Source organism: Choloepus didactylus, chromosome 14 (genome assembly GCF_015220235.1).
Source record: "Choloepus didactylus isolate mChoDid1 chromosome 14, mChoDid1.pri, whole genome shotgun sequence".
NCBI lineage: Eukaryota > Metazoa > Chordata > Mammalia > Pilosa > Megalonychidae > Choloepus > Choloepus didactylus.
In genome coordinates, this window is record NC_051320.1 from 12,764,057 (window position 1) to 12,779,663 (window position 15,607).

The 15,607-nt window shown below is 36.5% G+C and overlaps 1 protein-coding gene across 6 annotated transcripts in view; it reads right to left on the bottom strand.

Annotated features, from left to right (window-relative positions):
• Positions 1-15,607, bottom strand: part of TMEM68 (transmembrane protein 68) — a 51,056-nt gene that overhangs the window by 23,401 nt on the left and 12,048 nt on the right. The gene's annotated exons all lie outside the window — the stretch shown is intronic.

Here is a 15,607-nt window from a genome sequence, read left to right on the forward strand (position 1 = left end):
GCGACTAAATTATATCTAAATAATAGTTGGCCAGTAAGAAAAATAAGTATCTTGTGGGGAAAAATATATATATAATCCAAGAACCCTAACAACTGAAGTAGTATTGAAAATGATAGTGTCAACAAATATGATTTTTAAGGACTTCCCCCCATTGAGAACTACTGTTGTATGGGTGTGAAATAAAACACCAGGCTTTATCCTATGGAAATATGTGAGGCACAGAGCCTAAGTTATAACTATTCATCTTTGCTGACTTCACAGATAAACATCACTTCAATGGCATTTTAGAAAATTAGTTGGGTCTAATCCCCAGTGTCCTAGTGAACATCTGCTTCATTTATGAAAGAGGATACACATGTTTGGAGTGGACCATTTGCTGGGTTTGCCTTAATCACTTTAGCAGCCTGAGAGTACAGCCACTCCAAGGAAGAAACATACTTGATAAGGCTCCTCATTGGTTTCTCTGTTTTAACCACCAAAGTTTCCTGAGAATTTGCAGATTTTCAAAAGCCTTTTAATATGTAGGTAACAAAAACAGATAGGAAAACACTGATTTCTAAAATGCCTCCCCAAAACCACCTCAAATATTTTGCTAGTACACAATTTTTATAAGAAAAAAGCATAATGTGATTTTTATAAAATATTTACCTCCACTCAACCACTCTCCAAAATTCACACAAGTTGTCCAATAACAAACATAAACAAACAGTACAAAAATAAAAATAAACTCCAAACTCCCAAGCATAGCATTCAATATCCTTCCCAACCTGGCTTCATCTACCTTTCCAGGTTTGCCACTCAGCATACTTTTCATCAGTTAATGGTTCTTGTTCCAGTCCTGAACACATCCAGCATTTTATTTGCAGTTTTGTATGTGTGCATGTGTTAAACATAAATGGTATCCTACAGTTATGAATTTAACTTTTTCTGTTCAACAATGTATCTTGGAGCTCTACCCATGACAGGCACATCTAGTGGCCATTATTCTTAGAGGCCATAAAGGATTCCATGGTAAATTCCTACCACAGTTGATTTAGCCATTTCCCTATAATACATTTAGCCATTTCCCTATTCAGGGGACAACTGGATTGTTTCCAATTTTTCACAAACACTGCTGCAATGAGAATCCTTTGTAACTGAATGTGTGAGTCCATCACTAGAAAAGATACAAAGCAAGGGAAACACTGCCCACTTTAAATTAGAACCAACTTGTCTTCCACACTGGCTGTACTACATTACTTTTCCACATGCATCAGACGAGAGTTCTCAGTTCTCCACATTCTCATCCTTTAATGTTATCAATTTAAAAAATTTTTGCCAATCTGTTGGGGAAAAATATCTCAGTGAGGCTTTAATTTCATTTTTCTGTTTACTAGTATGCTTGTGCATGTTATAATGACTGGCCATATAGGCTTCCTCATCTTATCCTTAGGTCATTGTTTAGTTCCATTTTTTTTTCTTACTAATTTACTGTTTTGTATGAAACGTTGTAAATTACTTCTGCTGATCTGCCCCTTGTCATTTAAGGTGTCCTTCAGCTATATCTTTAATGGCTTTTGCCTTTCTATGTCTTCTTTAAAAAGGTCTTCCCTACTTCAAGATCATCAAATACTCTATTCCTTTTTCAATCCTATAGGTTTGTGGCAGTTTTTCTGTTTGTTTTTAAATTTTTATTCTAGTAACATATATACAAGCTAAAACTTCCTTTCAACCACAAATATATAATTCAATGGTGTTACTTACATTCAAAATATTGTGCCATCACCACCATCCAGTACCCAAATTTTTCCATCACCCCAAATGGAGATTCTGTACCACTTTAACTCCCCATTCCCTACCCCCAGTCTATCTCCTGTACCTTTTCCTATTGATCTGAAATGCCACATTTATCATTTACTAACTTCACATGCTTTGGGATCCTTTAATCTTTTTATCTATTTGTGAAAACCCTTTCCCTGCACCAACACTGCAATTTTATCATTATAGATTCATAAAATGTTTTGATATAATAGGGAAAATACTCCCTCATCTTTTGTTCTTTTTCAACTTGCCCTTGTTACTCTTACTCATTTGTTTACTCTTCAGTACAGATTTTAGAAGCTGCATGAAAACTCAGCTGTAACTGCACTGAATTAATAAATGAACTGGTGGTACGCGCTGTCAAGTTGAATCCTTTCTGGGTTGAGACTTTGCATTCACTTATTCAGCTCTTTCTCGATACCCATCAGTGAAGTACAGTTTCTCCAGAGTTCTTACATGGTTTTTGTTGGATTTGGTCCCTTTCCATCTTTAAAATGTGCCCTTTCCATCTTCAGAATGATAATTAATGGTATATGGGCATTTACTAATCTTGTATGTTACTCTTACATCCATTTCTCTTCCTAAACAATCTTATTAGTACTGGTAAGTTTGTTAGTCGAGTCACTCGGTTCTTTCAGGTATCTCAAATTCTAATCTATTTACTTCTTATTTCTGGGACCTCCAGGAAAATTGTAAGTCATAGTGGTGACAGCATCTTTGTCCTGTTCCCTACTTATTGGAATTGCATTTAATTTACCTCTCCATTACATATCATGTTTGTTGAAAGTTTCTGGTACATTCCCTGTAATAGTTGAAGTAGTACTTTTTAGTCTTCATTTGCTAAGACTTTTTATCATGAATATTGAACTGTATAAAATTTTCTTTGGTTTGGTTTGGTTTGGTTGGTTGGTTTTCTTTTGTTTTTTTTACATTAACAAGGAGTCTCACAGTTAAACACACAAATAATGGAGCAGTATAAATACTGGCTTGGATGGCTGTACTTGAGGTTGTTCAGTGCCAAGACCTATCTGAATTACCAGCCATTCTGTTTTCTCCATTCAACAGTTTGCCATGCCGGGATCTATCCCTCCAAACTAAAATGGAAATGAGGTGTATTTACAGAAAAAATACTTTTTTCTTAAGACCCCAGAGAATGTATACCATCTTCCTGAACAGAGGCTTCATTCTATAAATGGGCCCTTTATTTTCCTCAATAGGATTACCTTACGTTAATTTTTAAGCCCAGCCTTTAGGATTTCACCTTTAAAAAAATGACAAACTATTTTTGCCCTTGGTATATTAGCATGAAGTGGCTCCTGGCTTGGTTTGCTTAGATATTTCAAAATATGTAATATCACTGACTGGAAATCCCTTGAAACAGAACAACCCAATTATATTTGATAATTTCATAGCATCCAAATTCATCATACACATTTAATGCACTAGCACAACCATAAACATTCTAATCATGTCATAGTTTTTAACAAGATACTGATCCCTCTAGATAAAATCTTACCAAGTAAGAGATTCAGATTTTTACTACTGTCTACTCTAGGGCACTATATAGGCACCACAAGCAGCTGACCATTTAAGTTCTGATTAAGAGTTACTAAATTGACAGTGATTGAGTGCATTTGTAAAGTATCCTTATCCTTTCAATTTACTAAGAGATGAGACTATATCCTAAAATGAGGATATAAGGACTAGAAGTACACTGGAAAATAAGAATAATTGGATTTGGCATGGCTGCTTATTGACCAAAGTTAAATTAAAAATTAAAAAAAAAAAAAAAAGTGGGGCAGGAAAGTAGTAGGAAAGCCTTTTTGATCCACACTAAGTTTCATACAATTATATACAAGATATGCTTTGGTACATATCCACTGCAATTCAAGTTCTTAGAGGCCAATTATAAATTCACTTCTTAGAGGTCAAAAATACTTGTTACATCCTCTGGATTCAATTAAATCAAGACTACTGAAAAACTTTTTGCTCCCTTGAGAATTATGCTTTAAATCTTTAGGCCTTAGAAGGTTGGTGAATAGAAATACTTAAATCAGAATTCTCACATAATGTGAGGAAAAAGAAAATCTTTACAAAATTGAGGCAAAAGTTAGTTTTGCTAGAAATCGTGGAATTTAGTAGTCTGAGTAATAATATACACTAAACCTTAGGCATCTATATTACATTTAGAGTCAACTAACAATTCTAATTATCAGTTCCAAAAAGCAACCTACTTCAATATGTTATCAGTGAAATCTAAGTACCAGTTACCAAAGTCTACTGTGCCTAACAATTTTAATTAAAATAAATATCCACCTACAGGATTTTTACTGATTTTCGTAGAACAGAAGGAACCCAAATCATCCTACTTACAATATTACAATCAAGAATCTATTAGCACCTCAAGAGCCAATGGAAAATGACTTGCATGATTGCCTAAGATGGGATAGGATACCAAGAACAAGCGTTGGGAGACAGAGATTGGCAGAAAACAAATTTCCTCTATTTTCTAGTAACCCAGTGGAAAAAATACTGCTTCAGGATATGGATAAGCATAAAAATGAGAGGAGGCGGGGCAAGATGGCAGACTGGTGAGCTGTAAGTTTTAGTTACTCCTCCAGGAAAGTAGGTAAAAAGCCAGGAACTGCGTGGACTGGACACCACAGAGCAATCTGTCTTTGGGCATACTTCATACAACACTCATGAAAATGTCGAACTGCTGAGATCAGCGAAATCTGTAAGTTTTTGCGGCCAAGGGACCCGCGCCCCTCCCTGCCAGGCTCAGTCCTGTGGGAGGAGGGGCTGCCAGCTCCGGGAAGGAGAAGGGAGAACTGCAGTGGTAGCCCTTCTCGGAAACTCATTCTACTGATCCATACTCCAACCATAGATAGACTGAGACCAGACACCAGAGAATCTGAGAGCTGCCAGCCCAGCAGAGAGGAGACAGGCATAGAAAAAAAAAAATAACACGAAAAACTCCAAAATAAAAGCAGAGGATTTTTGGAGTTCTGGTGAACACAGAAAGGGGAAGGGTGGAGCTCAGGCCTTGAGATGCATATGCAAATCCCGAAGAAAAGCTGATCTCTCTGCCCTGTGGACCTTTCCTTAATAGCCATGGTTGCTTTCTCTATTAGCATTTCAATAACCCATTAGATCTCTGAGGAGGACCCTTTTTTTTTTTTTTTAATCCTTTTTTCTTTTTCTAAAACAATTACTCTAAGAAGCCCAATACAGAAAGCTTCAAAGAATTGCAATTTGGGCACGTCAAGTCAAGAGCAGAACTAAGAGAGCTCTGAGACAAAAGGCAATAATCCAGTGGCTGAGAAAATTCACTAAACACCACAACTTCCCAAGAAAAGGGGGGTGTCTGCTCACAGCCACCATCCTGGTGGACAGGAAACACTCCTGCCCATCGCCAGCCCCATAGCCCAGAGCTGCCCCAGACAACCCAGTGTGACAGAAGTGCTTCAAATAACAGGCACACACCACAAAACTGAGCGTGGACATTAGCCTTCCCTGCAACCTCAGCTGATTGTCCCAGAGCTGGGAAGGTGGAGCAGTGTGAATTAACAAAGCCCCATTCAGCCATCATTTGAGCAGACTGGGAGCCTCCCTACACAGCCCAGCAGCCCAGAACTGCCCTGGGGGGACGGCACTCACCTGTGACATAGCACAGTCATCCCTCAACAGAGGACCCGGGGTGCACAGCCTGGAAGAGGGGCCCACTTGCAAGTCTCAGGAGCCATACGCCAATACCAAAGACTTGTGGGTCAGTGGCAGAGACAAACTGTGGCAGGACTGAACTGAAGGATTAGACTATTGCAGCAGCTTTAAAACTCTAGGATCATCAGGGAGATTTGATTGTTAGGGCCACCCCCCCTCCCCGACTGCCCAGAAACACGCCCCACATACAGGGCAGGCAACACCAACTACACACGCAAGCTTGGTACACCAATTGGGCCCCACAAGACTCACTCCCCCACTCACCAAAAAGGCTAAGCAGGGGAGAACTGGCTTGTGGAGAACAGGTGGCTCGTGGACGCCACCTGCTGGTTAGTTAGAGAAAGTGTACTCCACGAAGCTGTAGATCTGATAAATTAGAGATAAGGACTTCAATAGGTCTACAAACCCTAAAAGAACCCTATCAAGTTCAGCAAATGCCACGAGGCCAAAAACAACAGAAAATTATAAAGCATATGAAAAAACCAGACGATATGGATAACCCAAGCCCAAGCACCCAAATCAAAAGACCAGAAGAGACACAGCACCTAGAGCAGCTACTCAAAGAACTAAAGATGAACAATGAGACCATAGTACGGGATATGAAGGAAATCAAGAAGACACTAGAAGAGCATAAAGAAGACATTGCAAGACTAAATAAAAAAATGGATGATCTTATGGAAATTAAAGAAACTGTTGACCAAATTAAAAAGATTCTGGACACTCATAGTACAAGACTAGAGGAAGTTGAACAATGAATCAGTGACCTGGAAGATGAAAGAATGGAAACTGAAAGCATAAAAGAAAGAATGGGGAAAAAAATTGAAAAAATCGAAATGGACCTCAGGGATATGATAGATAATATGAAACGTCCAAATATGACTCATTGGTGTCCCAGAAGGGGAAGAAAAGGGTAAAGGCCTAGGAAGAGTATTCAAAGAAATTGTTGGGGAAAACTTCCCAAATATTCAAAACAACATAAATACACAAATCATAAATGCTCAGCGAACTCCAAATAGAATAAATCCAAATAAACCCACTCCGAGACATATACTGATCACACTGTCAAACACAGAAGAGAAGGAGCAAGTTCTGAAAGCAGCAAGAGAAAAGCAATTCACCACATACAAAGGATACAGCATAAGACTAAGTAGTGACTACTCAGCAGCCACCATGGAGTCGAGAAGGCAGTGGCACAAAATATTTAAAATTCTGAGTGAGAAAAATTTCCAGCCAAGAATACTTTATCCAGCAAAGCTCTCCTTCAAATTTGAGGGAGAGCTTAAATTTTTCACAGACAAACAAATGCTGAGAGAATTTGCTAACAAGAGACCTGCCCTACTGGAGATACTAAAGGGAGCCCTACAGACAGAGAAACAAAGACAGGACAGAGAGACTTGGACAAAGGTTCAGTACTAAAGAGATTCGGTATGGGTACAATAAAGGATATTAATAGAGAGAGGGAAAAACATGGCAAACATAAACCAAAGGATAAGATGGCCGATTCAAGAAATGCCTTCACGGTTTTAACGTTGAATGTAAATGGATTAAACTCCCCAATTAAAAGATATAGATTCGCAGAATGGATCAAAAAAAATGAACCATCAATATGTTGCATACAAGAGACTCATCTTAGACACAGGGACACAAAGAAACTGAAAGTGAAAGGATGGAAAAAAATATTTCATGCAAGCTACAGCCAAAAGAAAGCAGGTGTAGCAATATTAATCTCAGATAAAATAGACTTCAAATGCAGGGATGTTTTGAGAGACAAAGAAGGCCACTACGTACTAATAAAAGGGGCAATTCAGCAGGAAGAAATAACAATCGTAAATGTCTATGCACCCAACCAAGGTGCCACAAAATACATGAGAGAAACACTGGCAAAACTAAAGGAAGCAATTGATGTTTCCACAATAATTGTGGGAGACTTCAACACATCACTCTCTCCTATAGATAGATCAACCAGACAGAAGACCAATAAGGAAATTGAAAACCTAAACAATCTGATAAATGAATTAGATTTAACAGACATATACAGGACATTACATCCCAAATCACCAGGATACACATACTTTTCTAGTGCTCACGGAACTTTCTCCAGAATAGATCATATGCTGGGACATAAAACAAGCCTCAATAAATTTAAAAAGATTGAAATTATTCAAAGCACATTCTCTGACCACAATGGAATACAATTAGAAGTCAATAACCATCAGAGACTTAGAAAATTCACAAATACCTGGAGGTTAAACAACACACTCCTAAATAATCAGTGGGTTAAAGAAGAAATAGCAAGAGAAATTGCTAAATATATAGAGACGAACGAAAATGAGAACACAACATACCAAAACCTATGGGATGCAGCAAAAGCAGTGCTAAGGGGGAAATTTATAGCACTAAACACATATATTAAAAAGGAAGAAAGAGCCAAAATCAAAGAACTAATGGATCAACTGAAGAAGCTAGAAATTGAACAGCAAACCAATCCTAAACCAAGTAGAAGAAAAGAAATAACAAGGATTAAAGCAGAAATAAATGACATAGAGAACAAAAAAACAATAGAGAGGATAAATATCACCAAAAGTTGGTTCTTTGAGAAGATCAACAAGATTGACAAGCCCCTAGCTAGACTGACAAAATCAAAAAGAGAGAAGACCCATATAAACAAAATAATGAATGAAAAAGGTGACATAACTGCAGATCCTGAAGAAATTAAAAAAATTATAAGAGGATATTATGAACAACTGTATGGCAACAAACTGGACAATGTAGAAGAAATGGACAATTTCCTGGAAACATATGAACAACCTAGACTGACCAGAGAAGAAATAGAAGACCTCAACCAACCCATCACAAGCAAAGAGATCCAATCAGTCATCAAAAATCTTCCCACAAATAAATGCCCAGGGCCAGATGGCTTCACAGGGGAATTCTACCAAACTTTCCAGAAAGAACTGACACCAATCTTACTCAAACTCTTTCAAAACATTGAAGAAAATGGAACACTACCTAACTCATTTTATGAAGCTAACATCAATCTAATACCAAAACCAGGCAAAGATGCTACAAAAAAGGAAAACTACCGGCCAATCTCCCTAATGAATATAGATGCAAAAATCCTCAACAAAATACTTGCAAATCGAATCCAAAGACACATTAAAAAAATCATACACCATGACCAAGTGGGGTTCATTCCAGGCATGCAAGGATGGTTCAACATAAGAAAAACAATCAATGTATTACAACACATTAAAAACTCAAAAGGGAAAAATCAATTGATCATCTCAATAGATGCTGAAAAAGCATTTGACAAAATCCAACATCCCTTTTTGATAAAAACACTTCAAAAGGTAGGAATTGAAGGAAACTTCCTCAACATGATAAAGAGCATATATGAAAAACCCACAGCCAGCATAGTACTCAATGGTGAGAGACTGAAAGCCTTCCCTCTAAGATCAGGAACAAGACAAGGATGCCCGCTGTCACCACTGTTATTCAACATTGTGCTGGAAGTGCTAGCCAGGGCAATCCGGCAAGACAAAGAAATAAAAGGCATCCAAATTGGAAAAGAAGAAGTAAAACTGTCATTGTTTGCAGATGATATGATCTTATATCTAGAAAACCCTGAGAAATCGACGATACAGCTACTAGAGCTAATAAACAAATTTAGCAAAGTAGCGGGATACAAGGTTAATGCACATAAGTCAGTAATGTTTCTATATGCTAGAAATGAACAAACTGAAGAGACACTCAAGAAAAAGATACCATTTTCAATAGCAACTAAAAAAATCAAGTACCTAGGAATAAACTTAACCAAAGATGTAAAAGACCTATACAAAGAAAACTACGTAACTCTACTAAAAGAAATAGAAGGGGACCTTAAAAGATGGAAAAATATTCCATGTTCATGGATAGGAAGGCTAAATGTCATTAAGATGTCAATTCTACCCAAACTCATCTACAGATTCAATGCAATCCCAATCAAAATTCCAACAACCTACTTTGCAGACTTGGAAAAGCTAGTTATCAAATTTATTTGGAAAGGGAAGATGCCTCGAATTGCTAAAGACACTCTAAAAAAGAAAAACGAAGTGGGAGGACTTACACTCCCTGACTTTGAAGCTTATTATAAAGCCACAGTTGCCAAAACAGCATGGTACTGGCACAAAGATAGACAGATAGATCAATGGAATCAAATTGAGAATTCAGAGATAGACCCTCAGATCTATGGCCGACTGATCTTTGATAAGGCCCCCAAAGTCACTGAACTGAGCCATAATGGTCTTTTCAACAAATGGGGCTGGGAGAGTTGGATATCCATATCCAAAAGAATGAAAGAGGACCCCTACTTCACCCCCTACACAAAAATTAACTCAAAATGGACCAAAGATCTCAATATAAAAGAAAGTACCATAAAACTCCTAGAAGATAATGTAGGTAAACATCTTCAAGACCTTGTATTAGGCGGCCACTTCCTAGACTTTACACCCAAAGCACAAGCAACAAAAGAGAAAATAGATAAATGGGAACTCCTCAAGCTTAGAAGTTTCTGCACCTCAAAGGAATTTCTCAAAAAGGTAAAGAGGCAGCCAACTCAATGGGAAAAAATTTTTGGAAACCATGTATCTGACAAAAGACTGATATCTTGCATATACAAAGAAATCCTACAACTCAATGACAATAGTACAGACAGCCCAATTATAAAATGGGCAAAAGATATGAAAAGACAGTTCTCTGAAGAGGAAATACAAATGGCCAAGAAACACATGAGAAAATGTTCAGCTTCACTAGCTATTAGAGAGATGCAAATTAAGACCACAATGAGATACCATCTAACACCGGTTAGAATGGCTGCCATTAAACAAACAGGAAACTACAAATGCTGGAGGGGATGTGGAGAAATTGGAACTCTTATTCATTGTTGGTGGGACTGTATAATGGTTCAGCCACTCTGGAAGTCAGTCTGGCAGTTCCTTAGAAAACTAGATATAGAGTTACTATTCGATCCAGCGATTGCACTTCTCGGTATATACCCGGAAGATCGGAAAGCAGTGACACGAACAGATATCTGCACGCCAATGTTCATAGCAGCATTATTCACAATTGCCAAGAGATGGAAACAACCCAAATGTCCTTCAACAGATGAGTGGATAAATAAAATGTGGTATATACACACGATGGAATACTACGCGGCAGTAAGAAGGAACGATCTGGTGAAACATATGACAACATGGATGAACCTTGAAGACATAATGGTGAGCGAAATAAGCCAGGCACAAAAAGAGAAATATTATATGCTACCACTAATGTGAACTTTGAAAAATGTAAAACAAATGGTTTATAATGTAGAATGTAGGGGAACTAGCAGTAGAGAGCAATTAAGGAAGGGGGAACAATAATCCAAGAAGAACAGATAAGCTATTTAACGTTCTGGGGATGCCCAGAAATGACTATGTTCTGTTAATTTCTGATGGATATAGTAGGAACAAGTTCACAGAAATGTTGCTATATTATGTAACTTTCTTGGGGTAAAGTAGGAACATGTGGGAAGTTAAGCAGTTATCTTAGGTTAGTTGTCGTTTTCTTACCCCCTTGTTATGGTCTCTTTGAAATGTTCTTTTATTGTATGTTTGTTTTCTTTTTAACTTTTTTTTTCATACAGTTGATTTAAAAAAGAAGGGAAAGTTAAAAAAAAAAAAAGAAAAGAAAAACAAGGAAAAAATAAAAAGATGTAGTTCCCCCTTGAGGAGCCTGTGGAGAATGCAGGGGTATTCGCCTACCCCACCTCCATGGTTGCTAACATGACCACAGACATAGGGGACTGGTGGTTTGATGGGTTGAGCCCTCTACCATAAGTTTTACCCTTGGGAAGACGGTTGCTGCAAAGGAGAGGCTGGGCCTCCCTATATTTGTGCCTAAGAGTCTCCTCCTGAATGCCTCTTTGTTGCTCAGATGTGGCCCTCTCTCTCTGGCTAAGCCAACTTGAAAGGTGAAATCACTGCCCTCCCCCCTACGTGGGATCAGACACCCAGGGGAGTGAATCTCCCTGGCAATGTGGAATATGACTCCCGGGGAGGAATGTAGACCCGGCATCGTGGGACGGAGAACATCTTCTTGACCAAAAGGGGGATGTGAAAGGAAATGAAATAAGCTTCAGTGACAGAGAGATTCCAAAAGGAGCCGAGAGGTCACTCTGGTGGGCACTCTTACGCACACTTTAGACAACCCTTTTTAGGTTCTAAAGAATTGGGGTAGCTGGTGGTGGATACCTGAAACTATCAAACTACAACCCAGAACCCATGAATCTCGAAGACAGTTGTATAAAAATGTAGCTTATGAGGGGTAACAATGGGATTGGGAAAGCCATAAGGACCAAACTCCACTTTGTCTAGTTTATGGATGGATGTGTAGAAAAGTAGGGGAAGGAAACAAACAGACAAAGGTACCCAGTGTTCTTTTTTACTTCAATTGCTCTTTTTCACTCTAATTATTATTCTTGTTATTTTTGTGTGTGTGCTAATGAAGGTGTCAGGGATTGATTTAGGTGATGAATGTACAACTATGTAATGGTACTGTAAACAATCGAAAGTACAATTTGTTTTGTATGACTGCGTGGTATGTGAATATATCTCAATAAAATGATGATTAAAAAAAAAAAAAAAAAAATCCTTGTCGGGGACGTTTTTTCAATTCTTTGACCTCTCTGTAAAAGCGACCAAATTAAAGGAATTCTTGCCATTTTAAAAATCAAAAAAAAAAAAAAAAAAAAAAAATGAATCAACCCCTCTCTTCTTTAAAAAAATAAATAAATAAGATAAAGTAAGGCATGCATTCTCAATGAGGGGTGAAAAAAAATCATACTACACATGCAGTACACATTATGCCATAGATACACATGTGGTCACATTACAATACATCTATGGTATTAAAATTTCATCTTATTTAATTTGATAGCAAGTTATGACAGCCCTGCAAAATGAACTGTGCCACTTCATATTTTTTTCTATGCTCTGAACAGCTGTACAAGGTAGTGGGCATTACTTGTTCCTTAAAAGTCTGGTAGAATTGTGGGCTCTGGGCCCTTTGTGGAGGGAGAATGAAATAGACTTTGACCACTGTTCCAATTTAGTTTATGATTATTGGTTTATTCTGTTTCTCTCTTCTTGAATTGATTTTTATCATTTATAGTTTCCTATAAAACTGTCCACTTCATTTAGTTTTCAGTTATAGTGTTTTAAATAATTCTATTTTTTTCCTGCTCATTCTTCAAAGTCTCATTCAAAAGCCACCTCCTCTTTAAATGCTTTAATTTTTGCCTTGTAGAAAAAGGAATTAAGAATTATTGAACATCTACATGCCAGGACTGAAGTGGACTTGTAATAATTATCATCTCAATTATTCCACACTAACACCTGCCACAGATGAAAACCCAAAGTGAGAAGAGCCCATACAACTTACTCAAGACACACAGTGGGGCCAGGATACAAACCCACATTTATCTAACTCCTTCCCCCTCATACCACACTTCCTATGACAGGGAGGTACATGCTAACCCACATCCATGTTCTCAAATGCTGGTTGCGATCTATTATTGGGTTTTGAAATCAATTCAGTCATTTGTGAAGTCACTTTAGTGGGTTATGACATGACCCATATTTTTCTTTTTAAATAAAAGAGAACAGATAAGAAAATAAGAGTAGGTCCCATGTAGAAAGAATATATACTTTCAATGGAACAGTATATATACTTACACATATGCATGTACTAGGTGGCAAAATGCCATTTCTTACTGGAGATAAGTAAAAAATGTGAGAGCTTAAAACTGTATCTTGAATATACTAGGGACTATGAGCAAAGCAAATGTGTTGAGTTGAACTTAAAGTTCAAGAGGCAAAAGATGCATTTTAATGCCTTCCAAATTATCAGAGAAAGAGGATGCATAATTGTGATGGCTAACATTTACTGAGTTAGCTAAGTACTTTAAATGGAATTTCACTGAATCTTTACAACAAGCTAATTTACAGAAGAGGAAAATGAGGTTCAGAAAAGTTAAGTAACTTATTTGAGGAGAAACTGATTATTTAGATAGTGTCAAAGCAGCTCCCCAAGATATTTATCAAGGGGAAAAATAAGTCACTTTACAGCGAAGAAACCTGGCAGACACCTACTTCACTAAGTGATCAAAATGAACATCACCAATAATAAGACATAGCCACATCACGAGCCCTCTGATAGAATGCACTGAGGACACTTCATTTTTGTGGTATTCTTGCCAAAAATGCATAACCTCAATCTAATTATGGAAAATATCAGGTATAAATTGAGAGACAATCTACAAAATAACTAATCAGTACTCTTCAAAAGCTTCAAGGGCATGAAAAACAAGAATAAAACTAAAGAACTATCACAGATTAAAGGAAACTAAAGGGAGATGACAGCTAAATGAAATATGTGATCCTGGAAAAAGGACATTAGTGGAAAACCAGGTGACATTTGAATGAGATACGTAGTTTAGTTAATAGTACTATCCCACTGTTAATTTGGTAATTAGTTATGCATGATAGTAAAGTTTGGGGAAGCTGGGTGAAGGATTTAAAACTCCTGTACTATTTTTGCAACTTTTCTCTAATTCTAAATGTTTTTCAAAATAATAAGATTAAAAAATCATAATCATTGTTCAAAAAAAAGAAAGAAAAGTTAAGTAACTGAACCAAATAACTCTGTAGAACCTGATTTTGATCTCAGGCATGAAAGATAGAAGATGCGAAAAGAAACTCACCCCACTTAAGTAGAGAAGGATTGGGTTTTTTAATACTTCAACTTAATGTTCCCATAAAAAACTTTGCTACATACGGTTTCATCTCAAGGCCTATTTTAGTGAATAAAATGTGTCCATTTCTAAAAATAACAATAATAAAAGATGAACTAAAAGAAAATTTACAGTTTGACTACTGCTGTCTAAGTTCTTAAGTCAGTAACTCATGTAATATAAATAATAAACCATATGATCAGACTACCTAATTATCCAACCACTACCTTTTCCAAAATTTTGAACCAGTTATGTTGGTGTTTTGTATGCTTAAACATTATTTTCACACAATGAAATTTTGTAAAACAAACAAACAAAAAACCCACAATAACACACAAAATAAAACACGATAAAACAAACTAAAAGACCCATAGATAAAACATTCTTTATATCCCTGCAATGAAAATTATGATCCTAACTAACTAAATTTTATGCTAAAATTTACAGTTTTTGAGGGGAGTCATTAAGATTCTAGATTTTTTAATGCCATTAGTATTTTCTAGGAATAATGGTTTTTGAAAAATAAGTCAAAATTTTTATAATTTAAAGGCTATAATCAACTTGAAGTTAGGGACTTCATAGGGCTTTACCAAGCAAACTACCTAGAAATGTAAGTATGTAAAGAACATCAAATTAATGTTTCTTGAAGATGTAGAATAGGTATTTTACTGCACAGCACATGAGAATTGCAGAATTTTTTGAAAAATCACATAGAACACTTAGATTACACAGTATAAGGGTAAAATGTAACTCGTATATAACTTCAAAACAGGAAATATTGGAGCGACTTCTGTATAAAAATACTTACCATTTAAAATAGCAAAAAAGTATAAATAAATTGAAAGCTCAATAATAGGGAACTGATTAAATTAGCTATAAGAATTATAGGGTGTCTTGTAATCATTAAAAGTCATATTTTTGAAGTCATATTTTGAACAATCTGATGATATACACACATACTCAAGCACAGACATATAACAGTGATAAACACATCAATACTTTAACAGAACTCATTTACATGGAAAATTTTATGTGATCACCATTTTTCTTCATATTTTTTTGTATTTGCCACATTTTCTACAATGAACATTTTTATTACTTTTTAAAATCCCTTGAAGATTTTTTAAAAAGCATGAATTAAAACAAATATGCACAGGAATGCCTTTTATATGTCTTTAAAGAACAGAGTAAAGAAAATAAATTTTTAAAAAGTACTACTTATCCTAAGTAATACAGTATCATTAAATATCATCAACACAATATCAGTATCGTTAA